General features: G+C 44.9%; 1 pseudogene; it reads left to right on the top strand.

The window, feature by feature from the left end:
- The first annotated feature begins 3611 nt into the window (after positions 1-3611).
- Positions 3612-4091, top strand: LOC148161970 (ATP synthase peripheral stalk subunit F6, mitochondrial pseudogene; annotated as a pseudogene).
- The last annotated feature ends 9031 nt before the right edge of the window (positions 4092-13122 follow it).

Here is a 13122-nt window from a genome sequence, read left to right as displayed (position 1 = left end):
TATTTCCAATTCCTAAGGTTTTATATTTTGAAATCATATGCTATGGACATTATTTTGCTTGGATGTTTTTTTTGCTCAAAAATTATCTGAGCAAAAAATAAAATCTTTACCAATTTTGTTATGTATGTGAAGAGATTACTCTGCTAAACCAAGGAGTATTCCTTGAACTGGATATGCCACAACTTCTTTTGGTCATTTACCTGTGAATGGATTAGAATGGCAATTAAAAATAGAGTTTCTATCAATAGATTTTTATGAATATATCACTCTTTTTTTTCATTTGAGTGGAATGGTGGTGGCCTATGCCAGGGGGTTTGGTAGAGAGGTTTAATATTTTGAAGCAGGTCGCAGCTGTTGGGGTGCTTGGGTTGCTGAGTCGGTTAAGTGTCTGATTTTGGCTCAGGTCATGATCTCCTTGGTGATGAGATGAAGCCCCAAATAGGGCTCCATGCTCAGTGGGGAGTCCGGTTGAGATTCTGTCCCTCTGCCTCTCCCTCTGCCCCTCACCCCACTCACTTTCACTCCCTCTCACACAAAGAAATCAACCTTGAAAAGAAAAAAAAGATTTCCAAACTATTTCCTAGAGGAGTTGTAGAATTTAACATTCCTATCAGCAGTGTATGAGAATTTCAGCTCCTACACATCTTTGCCAATACTTGGAATGGAAATTCTTTTCATTTTTGCCATTTTAATTGGCAGATAGTGGTTTAAGTTTACATTTTTCTAATGACTAATGATGTAGATCTTGTCATGTTCTTACATGCCTTCCATATATGTTCTCGGCTGAACTGTCTACAAATCTTTTACCCAAATTATTTTCTTATTTTCTTACTTGAAAGAGAGAGAGAGAGCAAGAGCGGGGGTGTGGGGTGGGGTGGGGAGGGCAGAGAGAGGAGAAACACACTCCCCTGTCAGTGGGGAGACTGACAGAGGGGGGCAGGGCTAGATCCCAGGTCCCTGAGATAAAGACCTGAGCCAAAGGCAGCTGCTTCACCAACTGAGCCACCCAAGTACTTCTCTTTTACCCATTTTTAAATTGGATTGTTTGCCTTCTTACTATTGTCTTTGGAGAGTTCTTTCAGTGTTCTATTAGGAGACCTTCATTAGATATGTAATTTATCAATATTTTCTCCCTATGTGTGACTTGACTTTTCATCCTCTCACCAATGTCTTGTGAAGAACAAAAGTTTTAAATTTTAACTAAGTCCAATGTATCCATTTGTTCTTTCATCAATCACAATTTTGGTGTCATATCTAAGAGATCATTGTCCCAGGGCTCCTGGGTGGCTCATTCTGTTGAGTGTCTGCCCTCGACTCAGTTCAGGATCCCAGAGTCCTGGGATCTAGCCCACCATCGGGCTCCTTGCTCAGCGGGGAGCCTGCCTCTCCCTCTCCCTCTGCAGCTCCCCTGCTTGTGCTCTCTCTCTGTCAAATAAATAAATAAAATCTTAAAAAAAAAAGAAATCATTGTCCAACTTAAGGTTATAAAGATTTTTTTAACGATTTATTTACTAGGGAGCCGGGGGAGGCTTGGTTCATTATGCATCTGCCTTTAGCTGAGGTCATGATCCCAGGGTTCTGGGATTGAGCCCACCGGCAGGATCCCTGCTCAGCAGGGAGTATGCTTCTCCCTCTCCCTCTGCCTGCCCTTCTGCTTGTGTTCTCTCTATCTCCAATAAACAAATAAAATCTTTGTTTAAAAAGATTCTATTTATTTAATTTTAGAGAGAGTGACAGAAAGAGAGCAAGTGCGGGACAGAGGGAGAGAGGGAGAGAAATTGAAGCAGACTCTCCACTGAGTGCACAGCCAACTCTGGGCTTGATCCCACAACCCATGAGATCAGGACCTGAGTCAAAATCAGGAGTCAGATGAGCCACCAACTGTGTCACGCAGGGGCTCCTAAAGATTTTTCTACTATGTTTTCTTGTAAAAGTTTTAACATTTTAACGTTTCTACTTAGGCCCTTACTCTCTCCTAGGCTAATTTTGGGGTGGTGTGAGTTATGGATCCAATTTTATGTATTTACTTATTTTCATATGCACACGCATATGTCATATCCATATCCATGTGTTGAAAAGATTATACTTTACCACTTGCTGAAAGGTTATACTTTTTTTTAAAGATTTATTTCTTTATTTTGGGGTGGAGAGGCAGAGAGAGAGAGAGAATCCCAAGCAGAGTCCCTGATGAGGATGGAGCCAGAAGGTGGCTCGATCCCAGGACCCTGAGATCATGACCTGAGCTAAAATCAAGAGTCAGACATTTCACCAACTGATCTGATGTTCTGATCACAGAACACAAAAGTGTTAAATAATATTTACCATAGTCACAAATAAAAGGCACTTCGATGATTATCTATAAAATATCTGACTCCTGTGCTAAAGTTCTTTTTCCTGAGAGCTGGCACTGGGTCTGCCTGCTCACCCCATGTCCCCCGTGCCTCCGAGAGACTGCCAGGTGAAACATTCAGTAAATACTTGTGAAGCAGATAGATAAAAGTTACCAGCAATAACGAGCTTTTACTGATCTCCAGTCCCAACCATCTTTCCATTCAAACCCAATCCCGATTCTGGGCCGAAGCAATAGAAGCACAGCCTTCAGAAAAGCATTCCAAGATGCCAATAGCAGCTTCACCACATGTCCCATATGCTTTCGTGGATCATTTAATTATCTCTTTGAGCATATTTATCTCGTGTATGATAGAGAATGTAGAATATAACTTCGAGAAGGCAGCATGGACCGCTGGAATGTTAGACGGGAAATGGGGTATCATGCAGCAGACAGGGGTCCCGTCCCTGGGCACCAGCTGCAGAGCTAAAGAACACCTTCATCAGAGTCATTGTGTGCCTCTTGGAATGCCCTGGGGATAAGGCCCACGAATCTGCATTTCTGACAAAAGCTCCAAGGAGATTCTCACGTATGGAAAAAGCCCGTTTTAAACAAAGAGCCGAGGAGGCAGACTCTGAAAGACCCAGTGCTCACACCCTTCAACCAAAGTGGCTTTCAATGGAGAATGGGGACATTTCTGGGAAGGGCTCCTACTTGATCTGTGTCCTGCTTCCGTGATTTTGGTTTTTAGGCCCTCCGTTTGCCTGTAGGTTTCCTCCTCTGCTCTAATTGCTGGGGAATGTCAGCCCTCATGGGGGTCATTTCTTTATGAAGACCTCTGTCATTTATTCTCCTCCTGGACAAGGGACAGCAGAGATCAGGTCTGGGGTTCCACAGTTCTAGCATTCCTCCTAAGCCACCTGGCTAAGCTGAAAGCATCATGACAGATCGAAATGAGGTCAGAGAAGAGGATCCCAGAGGAGTGAGATGCTGAGGGCAGGCCCTCTTCGGAGAGAGAACCACTACAAGGTCACTATCAGACCTGTTCAGATGGGGGACGACTTACTGACCAATTCCGTGAGCAGAGAACCCACCCTCGTCATTCCAAACTCCTGAGCCAAAGGACTGCAAGATAACACATGTTGGTTGCTTTAAACCACTGCTTTTCTAATTGTTAATATGCATCAATAGAGAACTAGTTCAGATGCTTATCTCTACTTCCCCGGGTTTTTAATGTTTAGAAACATGTATGCTAATCTCTATCAAGGAAAAAAATTTGAGAATGCACTGGGAGGGCGGGTAGGCGGGTGGGGGCAGAGCCACGGCCAGAAGTAGAATAGTGGAGGCAGTGGAAGCTCTGGCAGCTCAGGACTGAGAGCAAATCAGAATTACCCTGATGCTTCAGAGGCTCTTCAGTTTCTCCTCTCTCATTCGGTCTGCAGTCTCAGTTCATTTGAGGAGCGACACTGGTGTTACCGCGGTGGCATTTAATAAAGAACTTGGTCCTGTACAGAAACTCATCGTGGACAAGATTAGAGAACACAGAACTAAACTATGGGCATCTGGAGGACCCGTTGATACTGGCCCAGAGCACCAGCAAGACCTAGGGAGGGAGCTTCTGAAGCTTAAATACACATATGTTAAAACAGACATGAATACGTTCCCAGACTTCACATTTGAAAATCCTAAATTTGAAGTCATCGAGAAGCCCCAGTCCTGGAAAACCCATGTAAAGTTTATTTGGAAATTTCACCTAGATTAGTTGTACAACTGGATCAGAATAAACAGTTCTCAACTGTCAAATGTTCTTTTGAATTCTGATTCCAAATAAATTATTTGGTGATGTTGGATGTAGAAAAAAAAAAACACAAAAATCCAATAACCACGGTAAACATCTGTTCGTCACCTTCACGTGATGTTCCCTAGCCCTTGTCACATGAAGGACACTGTGAAGGGCATTTCCTATCTACAATAGGTTCTTTCTAACACCCTCTTCCTGAGACCATGAGGTGTGTTCTTTCTGGCCGCAAGGAATAAAAACCCCAACTTGCTTCATGGGAGGTGTGTTCCTTTTGATTTAGCTTAAGGGAATTACCGTCAGCTAAGGTTATGCTAGGTCTCAGGGTTCAATTTTTCACTCGTGTGTGGTGGCAGATTTCCCAAAAATGACGTAGGTTTTCAAGGTAAGATTGCTCCCTGTACTTCATCTTTTCTTATCCCTGCTGTCTTCCTAACTATGGGAAATTGTATAAAACAAAATAGTGATATAAAACAATATACACAATATACACAAAACAATAGTATATAAAACAAAAGATAGACAGGATTTGGGATTTAATAAGAGCTGTTGGGGCACCTGGGTGCCTCAGTCGGTTAAGCATCTTCCCTCAGCTCAGGTTATGATCCCAGAGTCCTGGGATCCAGCCCCACATTGGGTTCCCTGCTCGGTAGGAAGCCTGCTTCTTCCCCACCCTCTGCTGCTCCCCCTGCTTGTTTTCTCTCTCTGTGTCTCTGTCAAATAAGTAAGTAAAATCTTAAAAAAGATAATGAGAGCTGTTATAATCCTGAACTTCTGGGGAATTGATGACAAGGACCCCAGGGTAGCAGGGAACAATGGCTTTGGGCTTTTGGAGTTGCAAATGGGCATGTGCCAAAGAACAATACATGGTTTTGGGAGATACCTTAGCAACAATTTTGGCCATAATGGCCACAAAATCCATCATCCACCAGTCACTCTGTACACAGGTTATCCAGGTTTAATTTTGGCCAATGGCAACTATTTCAAGAAAGACCAGATAATTGCATAAGAGCACATCCAACAAATATGGGGATGATGTAAAAGGTTGCATTGCCAAATCAGGCCCCACTAATCATAAGTCTTACCCAGGATCAGGTTTTACTCACATTTTCAAAGAGAAATTGTGAGGTACCAGCAAAGCAACTGAGACCACTAACACTAACTGCAAGAACCGATTTCCCACATGAGGACATGCTCTGACCCAGGCAAAACATACATGGTCTCTAAATGTTGTGTGAGGTTACCACACAAAGTGGAACTCTTTGGGTTGATTTCCCATGGCTATGCTTACATAGCTGATGTGACTTTTTCTTGCGAATAAGGCCATATTAATCCACTGATTCTTAGTTTGTTTCCCTAAATAGTTCTATACACAGCAAATCACCCTCCTGAAAGCATGTCAGGGACGGGCCTTCCCAACATTCACCACCATTTGGGTGTTCACCAACAGATTCCTCACGAGATGTTTACAAGGAAAATTGACCAGGACACTTTCTTCCCTCCCTCCTTCCCCCTTTCTTTTTTGTCTTTCTTTCTCTCTTTTTCTTTCTTTCTCTCTCTCTCTTTCTTTACGTTCTTTCTTGCTTTCTTTCTTTCTTTCCTTCCTTCCTTCTTCCTTCCTTCCTTCCTTCCTTCCTTCCTTCCTTCCTTCCTTCCTTCCTTCCTTCCTTTCCTTCTTTCCTTTCCTTCCTTCCTTCCTTTCTTCTTTCTTTCTTTCTTATTTCCAGGCAGATCCACTGAAGGGAAATGACCAAATGAAAGAACACAGTTTCCCTTCTTTTCCACACATTGTTTAGGTGGAGTTTGTAAATCAGCAAGAATCCAATAATTTCCCTAGGAAAATATATGCAGGGAAGGACAAGTTCCTCCATTACCGTTCAAGGTGTTCCAGCTTACCTAAGAATTAAGTTTACCTGAGATATTGAATATGCATGAAGAACTGATATTGAAATTCAGACCTTTAAAGAAATAGAAAGTATTAAGGCAGACATTTTTTATACATTTTAGACAAGGAGACAATACATTTCCGAGGGACGTTTGGGAGCTCTAATTTGGAGTGAGTCCTATGCAGAATTCAGACCCTCTGCTTTAAAGGCCTTGGTGAGAAGGATGTCTTTTTACTTCTTAGTACAGGGGGTGCCTTTTTCATAGGGGAGATGGGTTTCCTGCTTTCAGGGAGACAGAGGAGGGTTTGAGGTCCTTGCACAGTTGCTATTCAAAGAGCTACAATTCAAAATAATCAATATGCCATTGTGGTACATATTGGGCAATCTGACCTTGGCCCCTATGGGTACCATGGTTTCTCTTAGCCTTGCTCATTACTCAGTACCTCTTTCAGAGAGAAAGCTAAACATATTATTCTTAGAAATACCAAGGGGCATCCAGGTGGCTACGTCGGATAAGCATCTGACTCTTGATTTTGGCCCAGGTCATGATCTCAGGGTCGTGGGAACCCCACGTTTGGGCTCTATGCTCAATGCAGAATCTCCTTGGGATTCTTTCTCCCTCTCCCTCTGCCCATAATCCCTGCTCTAAATAAATAAATAAATACATACATACATACATACATACATAAAATCTTTAAAAAAAAACAAATAAAAAATAAATACCATGATCTTACCTGAAACTAATGTAATGCTGTATGTTAAGTATTCCAGAAATTTTTTAAAATTATTTTAAGGGTCACCTGGGTGGCTCAATTGGTTAAGTGTCAGTCTTTGGCTCAGGTCAGGATCCCAGGGTCCTGGGATAAGCCCCATGTCCAGCTCCCTGCTCAGGGGTGAGTTTGCTTCTCTCTCTCTCTCCCCCTCCCTCCACCACTCTGCTCTCCCAATCGCTCTCTCTCAAAGAAGTAAAGAAAATAGTTTTTAAAAAGCAATATAATGGTCCTCTCTGGAATCAATGCACTGATAATTATGCTTTCTTTTTGCTGACTCCCAGTCCCCCCATTTCTCTTTATTACCTGTCTGACCTACGTCCTTCCCCCAGTGATAGAGCCCTCTCAGGTGCACTGCTTAACCTGGAGGTGGGGCCAAAGAGAAGTGCACACATGGCTAGAATGGGCTGCCTTCAGAGTCAGTCATAACGAAACTACAGGCAGTTAGAAACGAGCCTAAAGTACCATTAGGAATAAGCACTGTGATATTTAGTGGTATGGATTTTAGGTTTGCTATTGATATCAACTTCCTTGTACAAATATGGTTAGAATCAAACATGACAGCAGGGCATCAGACAAAATGAAAGAAAACTGTGTCAAGTGTGAAGGTACTAAGTTACCAAAGTTACTCTCAGTTGTAAATTGCTTTGTCCCTCAGCCCCTCATTTCCACCTGCAGAACCTAGAAGACGTTCAACAGAGTCTCCACTTGCCATCAGATTCAATCTGGGGACACAATAATTTAAACTGTTAACCCAAACTTTCCATTTTTTCCTAATGTGTGTTGAATACCAGGTATTTCGATTGCCCATTCTCATTTTCAGTGAGGCCGCAGTGAGGACAGAGACTAATGTGGTGCATCCAGGTACTATTCTGTGTTTTGGTCTACTCTGTACTCCGTGTGTCAACTTTTTTCTGCCAGTGGACCTCTGACCATACACGGAAAACCCAACAAATACTGAAAGTGTAGAATCTCTGGGTTGATCTGAGGAAATATCAAGCAACTTTTAGGATTCTCTAAGGCGCAGAATGGCTCTTGACCTGCAAGGACTAAGGGAGCTGCCCCATCCTTTCCTTAGGGGGAGTAATTCCAGATTCCTGACGCATGCACCTGTGTATTTTTTATTTATTATTATTATTTTTTTAATTTCAGCTAGGCTCCATGACCAACGTGGAGCTCTAACTCATGACCTTGAGATGAAGAGTTGCACGCTCTACCCACTGAGGCAGCATGTGTCCCCCGAGCACCTTTGATGCAGGCACACACCATGATTTTCATGTTGGAAAAAGAGTGCAAACTCTGGGAAATGTCTTCAATCTGCTCCACTCCTTCTGGGTATGTTTCCTGAGTTCCAATTGTGTGGGAGTCCTCTTTCCCACCCACCCACAGAAGACCCTATCGGATCCCAACCCAGATCCCCTGGGATCCCTGGGGTCCTTTCTGTGTTAGCCTCTCCTGCTCTCAGTGTGTTTGTGCTTCTAAAGACACCTGTGAGCAGGACTGCCCTGGGGCTCCAGGAGCTCCTTTGTACCCAGTCCCAGAGAACGGGGAGTACATGCCGTATATGACCCCAGCCCCACGTATCTCCCCTCCCCAAAGGCACTCAGCCTTTCACTAACAGGTGCAGCACGGTGAAATCTCCATTCCTGGCCCAGGGGAGACTAACTCTGAAACAAAGGTGTCCCCCAGGCTCTCCTGTACCTGTCAGGACAAAGCTCCCCCACTGCTGTTGCAGGAAATCACACCTTACACAGCAATGAACTCAAAATGGTCACAGATCTAAGTATAAGAGCCAAAACTATTGTGCAAGAGGACTACATGGGAGAAAATGGTCAGGAATTCACAGTAAGCAAAGAGTTCTAAGTCACTACGGCAAGAGCACGATATGTAAGAGAAAATTGAAGATGGAGAAGTTTTTTGCATCAAACTTTGCCACTGAGAAAAGGAACAGAGAAGCCACTGATTAGGAGGAAATATTTGTGGATTAAATACCCAGTGAGGACTCACATTCACGAGAGACAAGAGGACTTTGAACTCACTCAATGGGCCGAAGCAACACACTCGTTTAAGCCAGTATAAGAGTTGAATACACATGTACCAAAGGAGACACATAAAAAGGTAATCAAGGTTATTAGTAATATGTTATTAGTGCTCAAGGAAATGCAAGGACAACCACGTACCATTTTACATCAACTAGTGCGCTTCTGTTCCAAAGACGATACCAAGTGTTGCTGAGGATGTGGAGAAACTGGACCCTCCTATATTGCTGGTGGCAACGTAAAATATAAGAGCCCCTGCGGAAGCCACTTTGAGAGTTCTTAAGAGTTCAGCACAAGCTTGCCATAGGATCCAGCCATTCGACAACTAGGAATCTATCTGAGAGAAGTAAAAGCATATGTCTGCTCAAGTCTCGGTCAGAAATGTTCCGGGCAGGGTTATTCACAATAGGGAACACCTGACAGCAACACAAAGGGCCATCGGCTGGTGAATGGAGAAACCCAATGAGGCCTATCTGTACCATGGCATCTATTGGGCAACAAAAGGCACAGAAATCTGATCCAAGCTACAGCATGGAGGAACCTCAAAAGGATGCTCAGTGAAAGAAGCCAGTCACCAAGAACTACAAACATTCTCATTCGGCTTATGTAACATGAGCAGAAAGGAGCAATGCACAGAGACAGAAAGCAGATCAGTGCTGCTTGGGGCTGGAGGAGGGAACGGAGACTATCTGCAGAGGGGCTGGAGGGAGTGTGGGAAGGTGAAGGAAGCCTCTGAAACACATTAGGGCACTAGCTGAACAACTCTGTCATTGTTGACAAGGGGTGAAATTTATTGTATTTCATTTTCACCTAAAAAAAAGAAAGAAGGTGACCTTCGCACATCAGTGGGTCCTGGGACCCCCAGGCAAACACAACCTGCTGAGGGGCCACATCCTGGAGTCTCAGCAGGTGGTGGCTCAGAGCCTGGTTTCTGACCTCCCAGCTGGAGTCAGGGATTCAGTGCATGTGCCTTCAGCCTCAGGCCCCGGCAGTTTCCCTGGAATCCACCAGGTGGCAGACGACTTAAGGGAACAGACCTTCAGTTAGCCCAAGGACACCAGGGGGAAGCAGGCAAAGACAGGGGCAGCAGCTGGCTGGAGATACCTAGAGGAAGTCAGGGCTGCAGGACCCACGGAAGCCGCTGGCAAGATCTGGATGGATCTTAAGTAGGTTTGGTCCCCTGGGTGGGCTCTAGCCACGAACCTTTAGGTTAACATCCAAAGGTTCCCTTTGATGCTCCCTCCTGCACTGGCTCTGAGGCTCCGCCCAGTCACCCCGCTCAGCATAGGGAAAAGAGCCTGTGCTGCTATTCACCTTCTTCTGAGTCTAAATGGAACACTTTGGGCTGGGTTTAGGGGAATCTGCCCTTTTCTGGCCCTCTATGTAGGGCCAGCTCCTGGGTGCTGAACCATTCCTGCGGGGGCCTAGAAGAGGCACTCTGGTCCTTCACATTGGAGCTGGGCTTGCAAAGAAGGGTTCCTGCTAATCCATATTTCCCTGGCCCTGGCTGAGCATCCTGGTCCAAGATCAGGGGCTGCAGTGACCTAAAATAGGGAACCTCCTATATGTCACTGCTCCTCTCTGGGAAAGTCCAAAGAAGGCCCATGGTAGTGGTGGGGGGAGGGGAGGGCATAGAAACCTACACTCTGTCAAAACATCGTCCACAGTGAAGATTTTAAAAAAATGTTAGAGGACAGATCTCATATTATGTAGTCGGTGGTGCAGTAACAGCTCTGCGTGGTGACAGAGGGTAGCTACACTAGTAGTCAGCCTAACATAATTTATAGAGTCGTCCAATCCCTGTGTTGCGACGTGAAACTGATGCCACACGGGAATCCGTTATGAATCAATGTTTAAAAGACCTGAAGGTGAGGGGAAAACTTACTCTCCTAGTTCTCCTTGCTCAGCTCAGGCTGCTCCTTGCAGAGTTGGATGCTGCTGTATGCATTCCTCAGGTTCCCCTGAGTTTTCTGGACTCAACTTGTCCTTATTCTTACCTCCTTTGGCAATCACCTGCTCCACCATTGCCTTGTCCTTCCTTGGGTTATGCTCATCCTCCAAATCTGATTTTCTGTCTCCCAAATGCTCCCTCTGTTCTCTGTTTCCAGTGTGGGCTCAGATCAGGCTCCTGAAAAGGACACACAGTGAAGGGACCAAGTCAGGTCTCAGCTGCAGTCCCTAGGGCTGCTTAAAAGGCACCGCAGACCCTCATGCACTCACAGAAACTGAGCAGGAAGGGACCGTGGAGGATTTGAATAACAACCTTATCTTACACATGAGGAAAGTGAGGCCCAGAGAGAAGAAGAGATTTTCCCAAACTCCTTCAACAGTTGATGGCAGTACGGCCGCCACACAGGCCTTGGCTGCGAGCTTCCCTGTCGAGGATCCTAACATATCCTCCGGGAACCCACATCTGAATGTCAGGGGACAGTGGTCAATCCGTATCCCCACTGTTCAAACAACAATGTCCAGAAGGACTTTTCCTGGGAATACTCTTGTTCACAATTGTACAGTCCCACTTGTATACTCAGTTGGTTTACACTCCTGGTTGAACTTCAGTCCACTCTCAAGATGGGAGAGCAGACAGGCCCCGGGGTGGCAGCTGCACTGGGGTTAGGGGTGTCTTTTCTTTTTATGTCTCATAGATTATGGGTCACAGCCAGGGTGGTCTCCAACTGAAGATGTTTCCAATCATCTAAGGGACTCAGCCTACTGGTTGATAGGGGGAGATTTTGGCCCTAACAAAGGTCTTCCTGGAACTGTCAAGGCCATCTTCCCCCACTGGGGGATGGAAACCGCAATGTAAATATATTGTAAGGAAGCCATACGTTATTGTAGGACACACGCTGGAAAGGAGAGCACATGCTCTGCCCCTGCTGGTCTGGATCTAACAGTCCAGCAGGTGGGAAACCACGAAAGCACTGTGTACCACCCTCCTTGCCTCCAGCTCAGATCTAGCTGCCTACTCTACCAATTTAACACCTGGGACAACCCATGCAGGAACAATTCCTTTTGACCCATTTTGAAATGGGAAATGGAGCCACAGGAAATTCAAGATACTTAGTCCAAGTCTCAGTTTCCCACTCAGGTTTGCAGCTACAGCTTGGGAGACCTGAGGGCTCTCTTTCCTTGTTCTCTGTTTTAGGGATTTCCAGGGACAAAGAACAATCCCAGCCTCCGATGCCCTGAACTGCTGTGGCACTCCCAGCCTGACTGTTTTGTTTCCATGATTGAAATAAATAATCTTACATGTAGAATATCAACCTCAGACAAGATTGCTTTGAGACCTTGATGAAATGAGACAAAACAAGGCTACTCACAATACTGTTCAGACCGACATCCAAACATCGACCTCCCTCCCTAAGGAAACGCCTATGACTTCTTTACCACAATCACAGAATTGTCAGTGCTGCCAGTGTTCAATGTAGAACAAACCCTGCCTCTTCCCATCCTTTCCCACATCTCACAACTAAAGCCCGTATCCTATAAGCGATCCTCTCACTGAGACCTTGGCGTGTGTTCTTTTTGGCTGTGAGGAATAAAAAAGCCAATTCCTTTAAACTGGCTTAGAGGAATTGACACCAACTTTCCAGGAACGAACAGGTGTAAAAACCCATTCTCAGGAAGAAAGGTCATATTGTCTATGAGATACCTAGACTCTGGAACTCCAGAACTTATTTTATCCTAAAAAAAGAAAGAAAAAGAAGAGACTCTTTCTAACAACCCCCTTAGTAACTAACATGAACTTTAGGTGTTCAGGCAGGATCTTCCCACCTCTGATTTAAACTAGCGATTGCTGGGGCACCTGGGAGGCTCAGCCGGTTGAGCGTCTGCTTTGGCTGACATCATGATTCCAGGGTTCGGGAATCGAGCCCCACATCGGGCTCCCTGCTCAGCGAGGAGTCTCCTTCTCCCTGTGCCTCCCACCATGCTCTCCTGCTCGCTCTCTCACTCTCTCTCAAATAATTAAATAAAATATTTTAAAAAATAAACAAAAATAAACTAGATATTGCTCTTGATCTCGGGATTGTGAGTTCGAGCCTCACATTGCATGTAGAGATTCCTTAAAAATAAAATCCCTGAAACATTTAAAACATATGGGGCACCTGGGTGGCTCAGTTGGTGAAGCCTTCAACTCTTGGTTTTGGCTCAGGTCATGATCTCAGGGTCCTGAAATTGAACCCCAGGCTCAGTGCAGAGTCCTCTTCAGATTCTCCCCCTTTGCCTCCCCCTCTACCCCTCCACACCGTTTATAGGCTTGCAGGGGCGTGCTCTCTCTCTCCTAAATAAATAAATAAAT

This window comes from Eumetopias jubatus, unplaced genomic scaffold (assembly GCF_037043125.1).
Source record: "Eumetopias jubatus isolate StellerSeaLion01/CBP00866 unplaced genomic scaffold, mEumJub1_p1.0 scaffold_32, whole genome shotgun sequence".
Taxonomy (NCBI): Eukaryota; Metazoa; Chordata; class Mammalia; order Carnivora; family Otariidae; genus Eumetopias; species Eumetopias jubatus.
The sequence above is the reverse complement of the archived record's forward strand: the minus strand, read 5'-3'. Positions and strand labels throughout refer to the sequence as shown.